This window comes from Triturus cristatus, chromosome 4_2, assembly GCF_964204655.1.
Source record: "Triturus cristatus chromosome 4_2, aTriCri1.1, whole genome shotgun sequence".
NCBI classification, from domain to species: domain Eukaryota; kingdom Metazoa; phylum Chordata; class Amphibia; order Caudata; family Salamandridae; genus Triturus; species Triturus cristatus.
In genome coordinates this window covers 391,386,814-391,402,968 of record NC_140586.1, presented here as the reverse complement: position 1 = coordinate 391,402,968, position 16,155 = coordinate 391,386,814, and positions in this window count along the sequence as shown.

Genomic DNA, 16,155 nt, shown 5'->3' with positions numbered 1-16,155 from the left:
GTTATCTTAATTGAATAAATATTCCTCTGTCCGGCTGGACATTGGAAGACAATCCATAGAGCTCATTGTAGTCTATGTTGAAATGTTCACGTTATTTCCTCCTATGCCAAGGACCTTTGTTCTTTAAAATTAATACAAGAGACTTGGGCCACAGATTATGTACACCTTGAAGGCTATGCCGGTTTCCATAAACTAGCAACCAAACATAATCGGTTTGGTAGACCTTCAGGGGGAATCTCAATTTATGTAAAACATATAAAACAGATTACAGTAAAAAGGGTAAAAATCGAGTCAGACGTGTTACAGGCGCTCGTAATAGAGGGAGAAAGGGACAGAGAAGATAGTGCCTCAATCCTAGTAATAAACCTGTACCTAAATGCATACGGTCAGGAAAAACTGGAAGCTACAAAAAATGTTATAACTTTAATAAAGGAAATTATACATACTAAACCGCTATGGGCCAAAGTGATTGTAGGAGACTTTAATCTGCACCACCTGGGAACATATAAGAATGAAAGGTCGTGTCTAACCAGCTCTGAAAGAGTTTTCAATTCCTTTCTGCAAAACTATGACTTAAAGTCCGCCAATGAAACCTAGACCATTTTGGATTCCAAACACCCGGGCATTCCCACATTTAAGAACTGTTCCATAATTGATTACATCTTTTTATGCAGCCTTCTCGTACAGAAAATAGTCAACTTTGAAGTAAAATCACACGAAACTAGTTATCACAAACTGCTGCAGGTGGAACTAAATTCCAGCATTACACAGAGGGAGCAAGCAACTGTAGTATCCCACTCAACAGGGATTGAAGAATACACACTACTTAGATGGCTAAAATGGAACAAGCATCAGGCCAGGCTATTTAATGTATGGAAAGAAAAACAAGAGTGTAAAGGTAAGCATCCTGGAATCCAACCCAGTGTGGATAATTGGACGAGGTGGATTGACGCTTTTAAATCTATACTTGTCAACAGCCATAAAGTCAGCCCACATGGAACAATAATGTACACTTCACAACTTAGTCATAACAACATAAAACTAACCACAATAATACGTAAACTAAAGATGGCAAAAAGAGCACAAAGAATGGCAGGAACTCAAGAAACAAGGGAGTTGTGTAAAGACCTATCTAAAAAGCGCAGACATCTGCTATGGTCACTTAAACAAAATAAAATAGAGAAAGACTGGTTAACAATACACAAGCTCTCAAAACCACATAAACAACATCAGCTTTGGCAATTCATAGCCAGCCTGGAGAATGGTAAAGTAGACAGGCGTAACTCTGTACACGCAGATACATGGCTGAGACACGTCGCGATAATCTATATCGAAAAAGCAGGCTCCATAGACCCTGAAAGCTCTGAGATTTGTCCCTCAACTAGTGCAAATAGAGACGAGGAGACCCCAGTGGAATTCCTGGGCAAAGAACAAGATTGTACCACAGTCAAACAAGTAATAAAAAAGATAAGAAAAGACGGGCACCCGGGCCCAATGGTCTTCCAGGAGCTATCTTGAGAGAAGATCCAGCATATTGGGGAAAAATGTTATCAAAACTTTTCATCGAATGTCGACTGAAAGCAAAGGTGCCGGACTCATGGCGAGGGTCATTTTTACACCCAATTTTCAAGAGAGGAGACAACACAGACCCAAAAAATTATAGATTAATTGCCGTCTTGGACATTGAAGGAAAAGCCTATGCCAGCACCTTACTGAATGAATTAAATAGATGGATTAAAGAAAACAAAATCCTCCCACCCCATCAGACCGGATTTCGTAAAGGTTGCTCCACAACTGATAACATCGTGGCCATGTCGTATCTAAGCCAGCAAGCAAACGGCAAAAATAATAAACCAGTCTTTGCATGCTTCGTTGACTATTCAGCTGCCTTCGACGGGGTGCCCCGACATAAGCTTTGGGTCAAATTGCGTAACTGGCATATCCCAGTAGGTCTCCTCAATGCCATTATTTCATTATACAGTAATACCTGGATTAAAGTGAAGTTAGCAGACAACACCACAACGAAGAAGTGCTTGACAAATCGCGGACTGAAACAGGGATTTGTACTTGCTCCCACATTGTTTAACCTATACACCAGTGACCTGGGGAAGAAGTTTCATAATGCCAGTCTGGTAACTCCGAAAATTGGAACCAACAAACTGCAAATGCTACAATACGCAGATGACTTAGTGGTAATGGACCACACAAAAATCGGGCTACAAAGGGGCCTAGACGCCCTCAATAACTATAATGAAAGAAATGAGCTTATTATAAATGCTCAAAAAACAAAAGTAGTCATTTTCGGTAATTTTTCCAAAAAAGCTTTACTGAAATGGCATGTTGGCAAAGAAATCATCGCTATTGCGAAATCTTACAACTACCTCGGGTGCTGGTTAAGTGGAACAGGTAAAGCAACACTACATCTCCACAAAATGAAGGCCAGAGCATAGTCAACAACTTATGCCCTATGCAAACTAAATGAGTGAATGCATAGTCCAACAACAGCCCCTATCAGAAAAGTAATACAAGCCAAAATTAGAGCAACTGCAGGTTATGCACAGCAGGCATTTCCGGGCAAAATGGAAGTAATGTAGGACAAAGCACAATGCCTGGCCTATAAACGCATTTTCAAACTGCCCAAATACACTCGCAACAGCCTAATTAATTGGGAATTCGGACTGAACCAACAAAGTAAAGAATGCTTGGGAATGCACGCAAAATATTACTATCAAGTATTGACAGCCCCAGCCGGAAGCTTAAAAAGCATGCTGAAGCCAATTTATGGAGGGTCAATCAACCCGTGGCAATGCTACATGGAGAAAGCAGTGGAAATGTTGAGTTTGGCAATTGCAAATTGGGACAAAGGGTCTATAAACTATTTGGCCATTAAAAACTCAATTAATAACAATGTTACCAACTGTCTCATACAAATGACCTGGCAGAATATGTTACAGGAAGAGGTCCTCCCGGGCTGTCAACATCATATGTAGGGCACAAAATCCAGCCCTATCTTAATCAAGCTCTGGGAAGGAAAGCACTCAAAAACATCGTATGGGCCAGATTAGTGCCCCTCCCAATCAAAGAATTAAATCCTGGGTGGAAGTCCCTTGAACACAAAATCAGATGTAGAATCTGCAACTTCTAACATGAATCTCTGCTACACTTGATTTGTTGTTGTTCCGGTATGCTTCAGCCCCGTCAGATCCTTCTAAAACAAATATGGCTGCGTAATGGGGTCCGGTCTGTAAAAGAAGCCGCTTCGGTACTCTTTTCCTGCACTCTACCGTCGGACTTGGCCAGGTTTGGGAGATACATGGCCGAGCTCCGACTTAGGCTTATGGTAGAAGAGGGGCCAGGCAATACGAAAGACAATCTGGTTTATTAAATAATTAGTCTCCAGTAACCAGCCGGAGAAGATGTTATTTCTAACTATCAAACCATAGAACTCGTATTAAATTTGCAAAAATGTTGCACTGGTAATCTCTCGCCGTTTTACTAATGTATATAACCCATCCTTTTATCATGTTTTGATAATGTTGTATGTAAACTCATTTTATGAATATATATATATATATATATATTTTCAAACAATGGTTGTTCTAACTCTCTTTTAAATTGTTTGTAAGTCATATTGCAAATGGTTTAAAGTAACTGTGCAATACAAATAAAAATTCATCTCTCTCTCGAATCTGAGGAAGCGTTCAATGTAAAACATTCTGTTATAAATGATTCAAAATGTTGTATAAAGGTAGTGTCTAATAAGAGAGAAGTGGTAAAGCACCAACGTTTCCACTTTGGAGAGAGAGGAAGAAGATCACGTTACCAGGGCACAATTGGAAATTAAAATGGTAATAATAACAGTGTGTAAAAATATGTTGAGATAAAGCATTATAGATGAATAGGTGGTAATTTCTGGACTGAGAAAGTTTATAGACGAAAATAATGTAAATTCTTTTAAACAAGGATTACAAAGAGTCCAGGAATCTACAAGAGATCTCAGTTCAATAGCAGAGGTAAACTGTTTGGGGATAGATGAGGTAACAAATGTAGCTTTAGAAGATCGAACTAAAAAAGGAGCAGTTACAAGATCACAATCACCACCAAAGATCAAATAATTATCTGTGATAGACATTAATTTATATGTAATAATGGGCTAGAATTATTTGTCAAAATGTGTTGGACCATTTACATTAACAACGGTGAGAGATATTTTATTAGCTGTTAATTTCAATATAAGCCAACTACCTTCCATATCCAACTCCTGGGATATTAATGCAACATCTAAAGTTTTTGTTTTACATAGAATAACGACACCATTTCATTTATCAGACCCTGGTGAGGCAAAAGTTTGGAGTATCCAATTTCTAACCAATTTCTTGACTCCTTATTCAACAATATGGGGGATATTTAAAACTGAAGTGGCGGAGTGAAGCATTAGCTGCCATGGCTCTGCCACTTCAGACACACAAGGCTGCACCATACTTATGAGAATATGGTGCAGCCTGCGTTTTCCCCTACGCTGGCGTTAACACTTAGCAGTGTAGCATCAATGCAGGCACCCTTGCACCATAGGGCACAAGGCAGCACACAAGGAAGAAGCAGAAATGAGGAGAAATAAAGCATTAATCCTCATTTCGCCAACTTAAGACCAGGTACTCCCTGGTCTTAATTTTGGTGCTGCCTCCAATTTACGCTGCTTGTAAATAGGGGGCAGCGTCAAAATCAATGCATGTTGCGGTGGAACGCCCTCCGCAACACCCACTGCCCACCCCTTTCAAGCTAATCATAGCATGAAAGGGTGCCTTATTTACAAGGCAGCATTAAGCCATGTTAAGTGGCTTAACGCTGCCTTGTAAATAAGGAAAAGCCTCTATCGCCACGGTAACGTCGCAAAAAGTGACGTTCCCGTGGTGATAGGGGTTTGTAAATATGCCCCTGAGTATCTTGTAATAAAGCACTGTTAGCAATAAATGTGGGCACTATTAGAATGCTGAAAGCTTCTTTAACAGCCATTTATTTTAAGAGTGTTTGAAATGTATCTGTGTTTTTAACCTTTGCGGTATCGCTTGCTTATTCATTAGGGCTTTGTGCAATATTATTGGGGACACTCTGTGGCAGTAAGGCAACTCTCCGGTCCACCACGGTCTTGGTATCAGAACGATTGAGTGGAGAGTGGTAGCCCGGATAGAACCTAGCGAGCCGTCATTGGTCGCCATTTTTCCGAGCGGTTAGTGCTCTAATGTTTACTCTGTGTCCTGGGACATAAATTCACTGCATTCGCGGACGCTCAGTGGGCACGCCGCTGGTGCACCAGAGGGGCGCCTAAGTCAACCCTGTTTGCGCCCGTCCGCACCTGGATGCTGCCAGCTGACAGGAAACTCTGCCCGTTTTTACACAGAGATTCCAAATGCCCCTGTTAACTTATTCTAAAGCTGTGCTAGTGGAATTAGGGGGTAAGGCCATCAATACGGGGTGCAAAGGGAAAATATCAGTAGAAAAGGGTTTCCACTCAGGTAAATGCCCACAGTGCGATTGATCCATGGCCTACTCACAGCAAATAACAGACACCCTCACCCTCACCCCATAGACCATCGAGCACTAAACAATCAGGCGTCCAGGGAGGGAAAGCAGAATAAGGGAGGGCAAGCAGGTACTTTTCAGGGCTTGTACCTTAATGCCAGATCTATTCCTAAGCATGCAGCTGAAATTTGGGACATACTGGATGATTTGAAACCAGATACATGTCTCTTTACAGAGACTTGGCTGCATAATCAATCCACTCCAGCTCTGGCAATTGCTTTTCCTGCGGAATACACAGTAGCAAGATTAGACAGAATAGGTAAGACAGGAGGAGGTCTACCTATTTTCAAACGTCTATCGCAGCACAGTAAAATCCTGGACACTGTTTCTACCCCCAGCATGGAGTTAATGGTATTCAGGTTGGAGCCTGCCCATGGCTTAAGGTGGATATGAGCTGTAGTCTACCCTCTTCCCGGCGAGAATAAGAAATCTTTCTGTACCACATTATTGGAAAGCCTTGCCCACTACATTCTGCAAGCAGACAATTTCCTACTAGTAGGAGACTTCAATCATCATATAGACACCATCTCCAACTCAGACTCCGAATGCCTAACAGCAGCTATGGAGTGGCCCTGCCTCTTCCTGAGAGTATTCAGCCCTACACATAAGCGGGACATACGCTGGACACCATCTTTAGGAAAATCCAGGATCTAGAAGTAGAGCCCCCCTTGGCACTAAGCCGGACTGACCATCTGGCTCTAGGATTCTCCCTGGATATTCTAAAACCAGCAAGCCAGCCCACTGCCATAGGAATTCCCATAGATTTTGGAGGAAAGTGACATTAACATCATTTAGCTCGGAGTACATTGCCCCTTCATTTAATAACTGTGTGGACAGTGATACAGCATTGGAAACATTGGAGGCCTCTGTAACCGAGGCCCTCAATATCATCGCCCCGCTCAGAGTAGTTAAGATCCGGGAAAGGGAAGCCCCAGACCCATGGTATTCAGAGAGCCTTAAGAAAGAAAAAGTCAAATGCAGAATTAGGGAGAGACAATGGAGATAAACAAAGTTGGAGGGGGATAAACTGGCCTACAGAACAGCACATAGAGCATACTTAAATAGCTGTAACATAGCCAGAAGAGTGCACTTAGGCACTCAAATTATTGAAGCAAAGAGCTCTTCCAAAGAGCTCTTTGAGATCCTCAAGGAGTTCACTAACCCCAAAGCAAATAATTCCTCCCTCCCGCCGATGCAAAGGCTATGCGACGACTTAGCTAACCATTTTAAACAAAAGGTCGATAACATCTATAGTTCCTTTGGTTCGGAAGAGGCTATTAGGGCGGTAGTACAGCCCCTGGCAGACCCTTGTTCTCCCAGCTTAGAGTCCTTCTCAGTTATCACCTCTGAGCAAGTACTGTCCTTATTAGCTCACACTAAATCAGGCTCCCCGTTAGACCTGCCCCCCCTTTCATTATCTCAGATCTCGCACCGGCACTTTCAGGCTTGATGACGGAAGTGTGTAATACATCATTAGTGTCGGCCACTTTTCCTTTTAAGTGGAAGAAGGCGCATATAAAGCCATTACTTAAAAAAGCACTAGCCGATCCTTCAGTTCTACAAAATTATAGACCCATCTCTCTCCTTCCATTTTGCTCTAAAATTATGGAGACTTTGATTAACAAACAACTTTCGGGCTATCTGAAACAAAATAACCTACTCGATCCTTCCCAGTCAGGCTTCCGTGCCCTTTATAGCACCGAATCTGCGTTGACTGAAGTAACAGACACGATAAGGATGACGCTGGACAAGGGGACACCCATGATGCTAGCGTTTCTTGATTTGTCGGCAGCTTTTGACACCATCTCTCAAAGAATCCTTTTGAATAAGCTATGAGAGATTGGTATCAGAGGAACAGCCTTAAAATGTCTACCTGGCCGACAATACACAATGTGTCCAACTGGACACATTTACGTCACAGACCACAGCGGTGGACAAGGGGGTCCTTCAGGGATCCATTGTAAGTCCCACCTTGTTCAACACCAATGTGTCCTCTCTGGCCACTATCATTAGGTCCTGTGGGTTCGATACGTATAGTATATACGTATAGTATGCGGACGAAACTCAAGTAATTGTCCCCATAGAGATGGATCCCACCTTAACCAGAGCAAAGTTTAAGCGCTTCATGTCAAAAATAGCCGCATGGATGAGTAAGAACTTCTTACAGCTTAACTCCAATAAAACGGAGATCCTGCAGTTCGGGAAAGCAGAGGAGTTATGGACCCCTGATTGGTGGCCAGTAGAACTCGAGGAAGCTCCTACACCAAAAAAGTGGGCGAAGAATTTGGCCATCATAGTTGATGACAGACTTTCCATGGAGGAGCATGTGAAAACCAACTCGGGCACCTGCTTCGGTTTGATGCGAATGCTGAGAAAAATCTTCCCTTGGATTCCCCTCTCCGCCAGAAAAGCCCTTATACAGGCGCTTCTAGTCAGTAGACTAGATTATGGAAATTCGCTACTGGTAGGGATTAGGGAAGATTTACTGTCCAGGTTGCAAGTTGTTCAAAATACTGCAGCGCGTCTAGCCCTCAATAAACCTGCGCGAACTCCGTCAGTACCCCTTCTGCGACAACTGCACTGGCTTCCTATCAGGAAAAGAGCACTCTTTAAGCTCCTGTGCTTGGAGTTTAAATCACTTCAGGGGATGGGTCCTGTCTATTTAATGAAGAAATTAAAACCATATTCTCCAGCGCGTCAATTGAGATCAAGCAGCCGACAGCTGCTCTGCACCCGGAGAATCAGGAGAGCCAAAATGGGCAGTCGTGCTTTTTCTCACCTAGCCCCTGTCCACTGGAATAGACTGCCAGATGACATCCGAGCCTGCTCCAATTTGGGACAGTTCAAGAAACTGCTTATAACCTGGCTGTTTTGTCACTAACAAGCACTTCTTAATTTGCTGGCTGCTACCCGGGCGCCGAGAGATCCCCTTGGGGGGATTCGCCTGCGCTATACAAGTTCTAATAATAATAAAATAATAATAATAAATGAGCCAGTACCCTTTGTCATTTGATAGGTGATCCCAACCCCTTAACATTCCAAGTTATTACATGCAAAGTAATGAACAAACAATTTAAAAGGAACGAATAGTTGTAAGAAAAATTAGTATCTATGTATTGAAAAACTATAAACATGAAACTATTATTTTGGAAAGATAAAAAAGAAAAGACATCGTGTAATACGAAAGACAGCCAAATACCGAAAGGAGAACTAAGAAAATTAAATTGAATAAAATTATGAAAATGGATTTTGAGGAGAAGAAGTGGGTATAGAGCAAAACAAATTTAAGGGAAAAGGAAAGAAAACATACCTACAATAAATGACACAAGAAGATGCAAATATCATACCGGATATCAAAAGAAGTGGTGAGATCACAAAGGGAAGATGACACAACCGGAATCCAGAAGCAAACGGGAGGGGGTAATCCAGGCCGCAAGTATGGAAATGTGTACCTAACTATGAGAGACAGAAGAAAAATGCCTATTGGAGGAAGAAAAAGTGATAAGTCATTATCACACATGGAATGTATTAAATAGATTTTGTAAAAACACGGACATTACAGTAGAAGAACATAAGTGTGTAGACAAGATATTCATATATTTGAACATGAAGTATGGAGAGACCAAACATTCAAGAATATGACAGCTTACAAGTATCCACTGCTTCAACTTTACAATTGTCTGTAAATTTCAGCAAAAATCAGGCATTTAGGGAATGAGAGCTGGACACATGTCTAAAAATCTTTTCTGTCTGTCTGCTGTCAGTTTTGCCAGATTCTGAGCAAAAAATCATGAGTTACAAGACCAAGTGATACAGCCTTTGCTTTTAGCTTCTTTATTCATCAAAAGGAGATCTTGATATTCCAAAAAGAAGATGATAACACCTTGAGGCTTCTGCGATGAAGAAGAGTGCTGGGAACTGTGACTTTAAAGAGGTGGATTCTGGCATGTCAAGAACCTTAGAATAAAAGTTTGAAAAAATTAAATAGATTGAGAGCCTTTCACTCCTTCTGCGTGACTATAAATGTGAAGCTGTTACTTCAATTACAATTTTCCAAATCTTGAGTCAGCTTTTTGAGTTGTGCAACTTCCATATGAAGAAGTTTATTATCTTGAGCTGTGCATTGTATGTGTCAAATACGCTGTTCCATGGCCGTAACTCTAGTTTCCATCAACGACTATTTGTTATCTAGTTGCTGAAGGTTCCTGTTAGTATCCCCCATGTAAGCTTCGGAGCTCATATCTTCTCCAGCATAAACTCCATAGGTTTGGAGGCTGGAGATTTGACAGGGGATGGAGGATCGTTTTTAGGTCTTTTATTGGATGGTAAATGGGTTGTCCCAGCAAGTTTGAAAAGCACCTTAGAGGAAGCTACTAGTGTGGAGGATGAACATGATAGAGTAGCTAGCTGAGGGGGAACAATGGAGTTATCCATTTTGGAACGAAGAGCAGAGAAAGACTTTGTGGTGTTGACAGTAAAATTTATGGAATATGGGCATACCTGGGGTGTTTAATTTAAAGGTCCTGGTCTTCCTTATATCTAAGGATAGGAGTAAGCAAGTTAGAATCACTGACGAGAGCTTACTAAATATGAAGTGGAGAAATAAAGCCTTACTTAAACGTGGAATTTCAGATTCCTGGTCTTCCCCACACTTCGAAATGGGGTTTAGTGAGGCAGCCACAGATTCGATCCACATGTGGTGAATAAGAAGCTCAGGAATTTGCCTCAGGAAAGATTCTAAAATGGCAGACGTATCTGGTTTGTCAGCTCTCATCAAGTCGGAGGAGTTGGCTAGCTGCGTGTCTTCGATATAGAAGCAGTCAGAGGCTGGAAAGGTCGTGAAGAGCCAAATTTCCTGATCAGTATAGTCAGAGCTCTGTTAATGGGTGGACATCTTCATCTGGTGTGTAGCCACACCACCAAGAAAGCATGTATGTAAGAATGCTAAAGACATTAAGCTTAATACCTCTGTGATCATCTCTACATCTTTGTTTTGTTTTGCTCTAAGTATATGGGAGCATCTAATTGTAATAGGTGATTAACAATGGTCCTATCTATGTTTTCCCTCTTTTTCTATTTTGAACATAAATATCATTTTATAAATGGCTGCCTAGGGTAGCACATAGAGTTAGTGGGCCTCTACTTGAATTATAGGTTTGTGCCACAGTCTCGGGCCTGTAATGAGGGAGGGGCCCTTTAAAGATTGATATAACCCAAAACGGAAGGGCTATAAAGGTATTAAAACATTCTGCCGACTGAGGTTATGGTGATCTAAGTCAAACAGGAAGAAACCATAGAACAAATATTAAACTTGTGAAGCATAATGGCTATACTATCCATGAGTTCTTGGTTTAGAACACTGGGAGCTTTCAAGCCCATTCGAATATTCCCTTAACTGTCTGTAAAAACAGTTGTATGTCTGCTCAGGGACCATCCCATGACTGCCAGTTCCCCATCTGTCCCTCCAGTGTGCTCAGGCTGAATCTTCCCCTGAAGCCCCTCTCCCAACACATCCCTCAACTATGCTCTTTACTGCCACAGAGTGAGCACAGAGAGAGCTAAAGCCATAATTCTCCAGGAGCACTAGGGAAACTGATCCTAAGCTTCCTGGTGTTCTTCTGACTCTTTTGCTATAGAGAGATTGTGTTCCTCCTTCACAGCTTCTCCTCCCCTTGTTTTGCTGAGGAAAAATTACATGAAAAAGAAACAAAATGGCATGTTTCTTTTGGTTAACTTTTATGTGACTGTTTGGGCTCTCTTCTTAGTAAGCAAGGGATGAGTAGTCAGACACCGGAGGTTAGGTTAAGGGAGAAAGAAGGTAAGGGAGCACCACAGGATCTCTTTGGAGAAAGACACAGAGGAGCTCTGGGGTGTTGAGTACATTTTCCAGAGCTCCTGATAGATTAAAGGTCCTACACCTGCTCCACTTTTTTTTAGATGTAGGATTGCAGTACTAATAACCTATTTGCCCTCACCTGCAGTACAAGAAAAGATTTTAATTAGTGCCCTGTTTATGCACCCATCCCTATGACTAGGGCCCATAATAAGAACAAAGTAATTAAGTGCTGTTAGTGCTAAGTCTGGCTGAATGTTTCACACCTGAAAATAGATAAGGTGATGGCTATCATTACATTGGGACAAGTTGGTCATATATATCTCTGTAGGTGGACACTTACAGATGGGATGTGCATAATATACACTGCCTATCAAACAGCCTGTCCCAAACTGAAATAAAGGACTACCATGTAAAAGTGCAACATGGGACACAGAAGACAAGGTGAAAGGAAACTCTTGAGACAGGCCCAAGCCACAAAGGCAAAACAACATGGAATGCCATGGTTTCTAGTTTGGTGCATATTTTGATTTTACATTTTTATTTGACTTAAATAGAGGTATAATCTGATAATCTAGTTTTGATTCAGGTATGTGTTTTACTAAATGGTACGTTAAGGGGCCGATTCCGATCCGGGTCGGAAAGGCACCGAACGCGATCCGTCCGGAAAAACTACGAGCCGTATGCGTGTTTTCCGGACGACTCGTACAGCTGTACGAGCGAGCAAGTACGATGCGAGCTACATGAAATTCACCGACCAAGTCGTTTCCGGGTCCGAACCGCTCCGTATGTCTCGGTCGTAAGCTAACCATGGCGTGTAATGGATGCGATTCACGACCGAGCCAGTACGATGCACGCGTCGGACAGCCTGTGCGAGCCGGAGTGTCCGACTTGCAAATTGTCCGGGTGTTTGCCTTTGGGGGTCCGTGTCGGACCCCCTGTCACCCGCAGCCCTACGACTCAGACACAGGGGGAGACCCATGGGTCTCCCCAAAACAGGCATGTACGGTGCGGATGGCACCGACGCGTACCCAATTGTCCGCGACGTACCCATTCAGTCAATGGGAGCCCATGTACGCGTCATATGACCGGCTCACATTGACTTCTATGGGAGTCCGACCAAACCGAGTCTGGCAGCATACGGCCGCATCGTACTCGCTCGGTCGGACTGCAGAAGTCCGGCTCGGTCGGAAAACACTCCGGATCCGGCTCGGTCGGAGTGCTTTCTGACCCAGATCGGAATCGGCCCCTAAGTGACACCTAATCATAGATATGATGATCATCTTTTTGGTGGATTCCCACACTTTGGCAAGATACATTTAGCCTAAATATCATGTGAAATTAACCCACCAGGTGATCCAGATCAACTGGTAAACCTGAATATTTACAGCATCCTAGAAACAGATTTGTTGGGCGATGATCTGCAAGTTGTCTGTCAATGGTGGTTGGCTACATCAGACCACTGGACTGCAAGGTACCAACCTTGAGTTGATACAAGCAGGAAAGCACCACAGGTATTCAAACTGGTTCATGGGCTGTGTTGGACTTGGCCCTTTTTCACTGAACTTTTTGCCGTCCTATTTTTTTTCTGACCTGTTGTTGGCTGTTTTATGACTCAGGGCACTTTAAAACTGCTGATCAGTGCTAAAGTGCTTATGCTCTCCCTATTGTAAATTGATGTATGGATGAGTGACTCCATGATTGGCTGGTTTGGTTTACTTGTCAGACCCTAGTACAGTGCACTGAGTGTGACCAGGGCTTATAAACCAACTGCTGCTGGTGGGCTTGCAGCACTGGTTGTGCCACCCACAGAAGCAGCCTGTTAAAGTGTGTCTAAGTCTTGCCATTGCAGAGCCTGTGTGCGGTCTGGTACTACCATGCGGACTGGGCAAGTGCACCCACTTGCCAGTCCCTAAACCTTCCCTTTTCTTCATACCAGACACCCTTATGGTAGGCCCAAGGGCAGGGTGCATTGTAAGTATAAGGTAGGACAAGCCCTGATGTGTGTGGCATGTCCTAATAGTGAATTACAGTCATTTTCGTTTTTCACTATTGCAAGGCTACCTGTTCCCCATAGGACAGAATATGCAGTTTGACTATTACATTTTATAATCCTAACTGACTCAGGGAACATGGTAGAAATTTGAGTTTAGTATGCCTGAACTGAGAATGATAAAATACATCTTTTAGTGAAGTTGGTTTTTAACATTCTCTGTTTGAAAATACCACTTTTAGAAAGTAGGTATTTTCTTGTCTAACCATCCAAACCTGCCTCTGTAAGGCTGTGTATTCCTTGTCTGGAGGGCTGAATAGAGAGATCTCCATGTAGATGGGTGGGAGGAGTTGCATCAGAGACCTGAATAGGGCTGTGCTTTCCCTCCACAATGCTGGCTCCACCTCCTGTGGTGCGTCTGATGTCTCTGCCCTGCACTGTGAAAGGAAAGAAGGAGTCATGTCAACAAAGTGCTACAGGACTGACCAGAACTGGTATGGACTAGGCAAAGGCCTCTCTGCCTTCAGAGAACAACGAGAGACTGTGTATAAAAAGGGGACCCAGACCCCAGAACTTTAGATCACTTTGGGAAACAAGAAGAAACATTTGCTTAGGAGTGGAACCAGAAGAAACTGAGGAGAGACTATCCCTAAGCTGAAGGGCTGCTTGGGGGATTGGCCTGCAGTGGTTGCCTGACTGCCAAAGAAAGGAGAAGGGACTGTCTGTGCACTTTATTCAACTTGTGAAGGATCTCCAAGGGCTTGGAAGAGAGCTTGCCTCCAGCTGAAGTCTCAGGGACAACAGACTTCACCCACCAGCTCCCCAGAGTTCTTTGGATGTGCCTGCTGTTTTGCAAGGCTTGCTGAGGGACTGCGTGTCGCAAAGAGCTAGAATCGCTGCTCACGAACAAGAAGCGTGTCGCCGAACTGCCACCTTCACAACACGAAGCGCCTTGCAACGCAGGAGAAGAGGATCAACGTCGCATCAGATGCAGCCACATCACCGGGAAGCGTGTCGCAGAAGAAACACTGAGTCATCGCATGTCCACCAAAGCACCTTGCATCGCCGGAGAAGAGGATTGACATCGCATCAGACGCCGCCGCATCTCCGGGAAGCGTGTTGCAGGGCCTGTCGTGCCTCATTCGCCGGAGAAGAGCATCGACATCACATCAGGCGCCGCCGCATCTCCGGGAAGCGTGTCACAGGGTCTTTCATGGCTCGTCACCGGAGAAGAGGATTGACGTCGCATCAGACGATGCTGCATCACCGGGAAGAGTGTCGCAGGGCCTGTCTCTGCTCGCATCATTGTGGAAGCAACTCGCATCGCCAGGGGAGAGGATCGACGTCGCATCAGACGCCAATGCATCACTGGGAAGCGTATCGCAGGGCCTGTTGAGGCTCACATCGTGAGGAAACATCTCGCATCGCCGGAGAAGAGGATCGAGGTTACAGCAGACGCCGCCACATCACCAGGAAGCGTGTCGCATCAAGAAGAAAGCGTCATCTTTGTTTCTTTGCACCGGATCTTCAACGCATAACCGTCCTTGCAACACTTTCGTTGTCTTGCGTTACGCATCTTAAGGTACAGTATTGTGGATTTCGGTCATTTATGGTCTTGTGTTAAATATGTATAAAGAATACTTATTTTTTATATAAAACGTGTGTGTGGTGTCCTTCCTTAGTGTTGTCACTTGATTACTGTATGTCTTCACAAATGCTTTACACACTGCCTCTGAGATAAGCCTGTCCGCTCGTGCCAAGCAACCAAGGGGGTGAGCAGAGGTTATTTTAGGAGTATACCCCCTTACCCTGACTAGACGCAAGGGTCTCTATTTGTCACAGGTACCTACCTGTGCCAACTAAAGACCCCCAAATCAAACAGGCTGTCAGACAATTGCTAGATATTCAAGCTATCCATGGTAGATACATTTATATCCAATGAATCTAAATTGATCTCAGTGGTCATGCACAAACTATATCATGGATCTTCTTCTTGCAATTATATCGAGCTCCGTAGCACCACAAGTTCTAGACTGCTCCGACTGTGCTTTGGATGTATCCTGTGATTGCACACTGTTTCCAACCAGAAATATTAGCCATTAATTTCCAGTAATTCATGCATCAGCTGTCACCCGCTTCTGGTGAATGTTAACCTCCTTAACACAGAAAGGTCTCTATTTTTATATAACTTTCGTCTTTCTCTACTTGTACACAACTCTGTACTTCTGACAAGTGTGTTTATAGCTCCATGCCAAAAAACAATTTTTCATTCAAATTAGTCTCTGAATTAAACTGGATCTAAGCATGCACATCATGACCAGAGATTACTAGTCCAGGCCAGGGCTATTTTCTGCTCTTTTTATTGTCCTTACATATTTGTTTTCATCACTTTAATTACGCATAGCTTTCAGTGTATTAATTGTCTACTTTCACATTCGCTAGGTACCTCTTAGCCATTTGTGATCATTCCTCTGAACTCATGAACTCACTAGCACTACCCTCAGCCCCACACAGTCCCAGAAATATCTATCAGTTCTAACATGTTTCACTTCTTAAAATAATGGACTGTACTTCCCCATTATCTTCCCCTCTTGCATGATGTTAGAGTTGCATATAGGTTTAAGGTATTTTTCACAAAACGTAATATTGTTCCCTAAATATCATAGAGAAACTGTGCCTTATCAGGTTACCATGATTCTATTGTAAGTAATAATGTTTCCCTAATTATTTCTACTTCCTGTTAAACCCA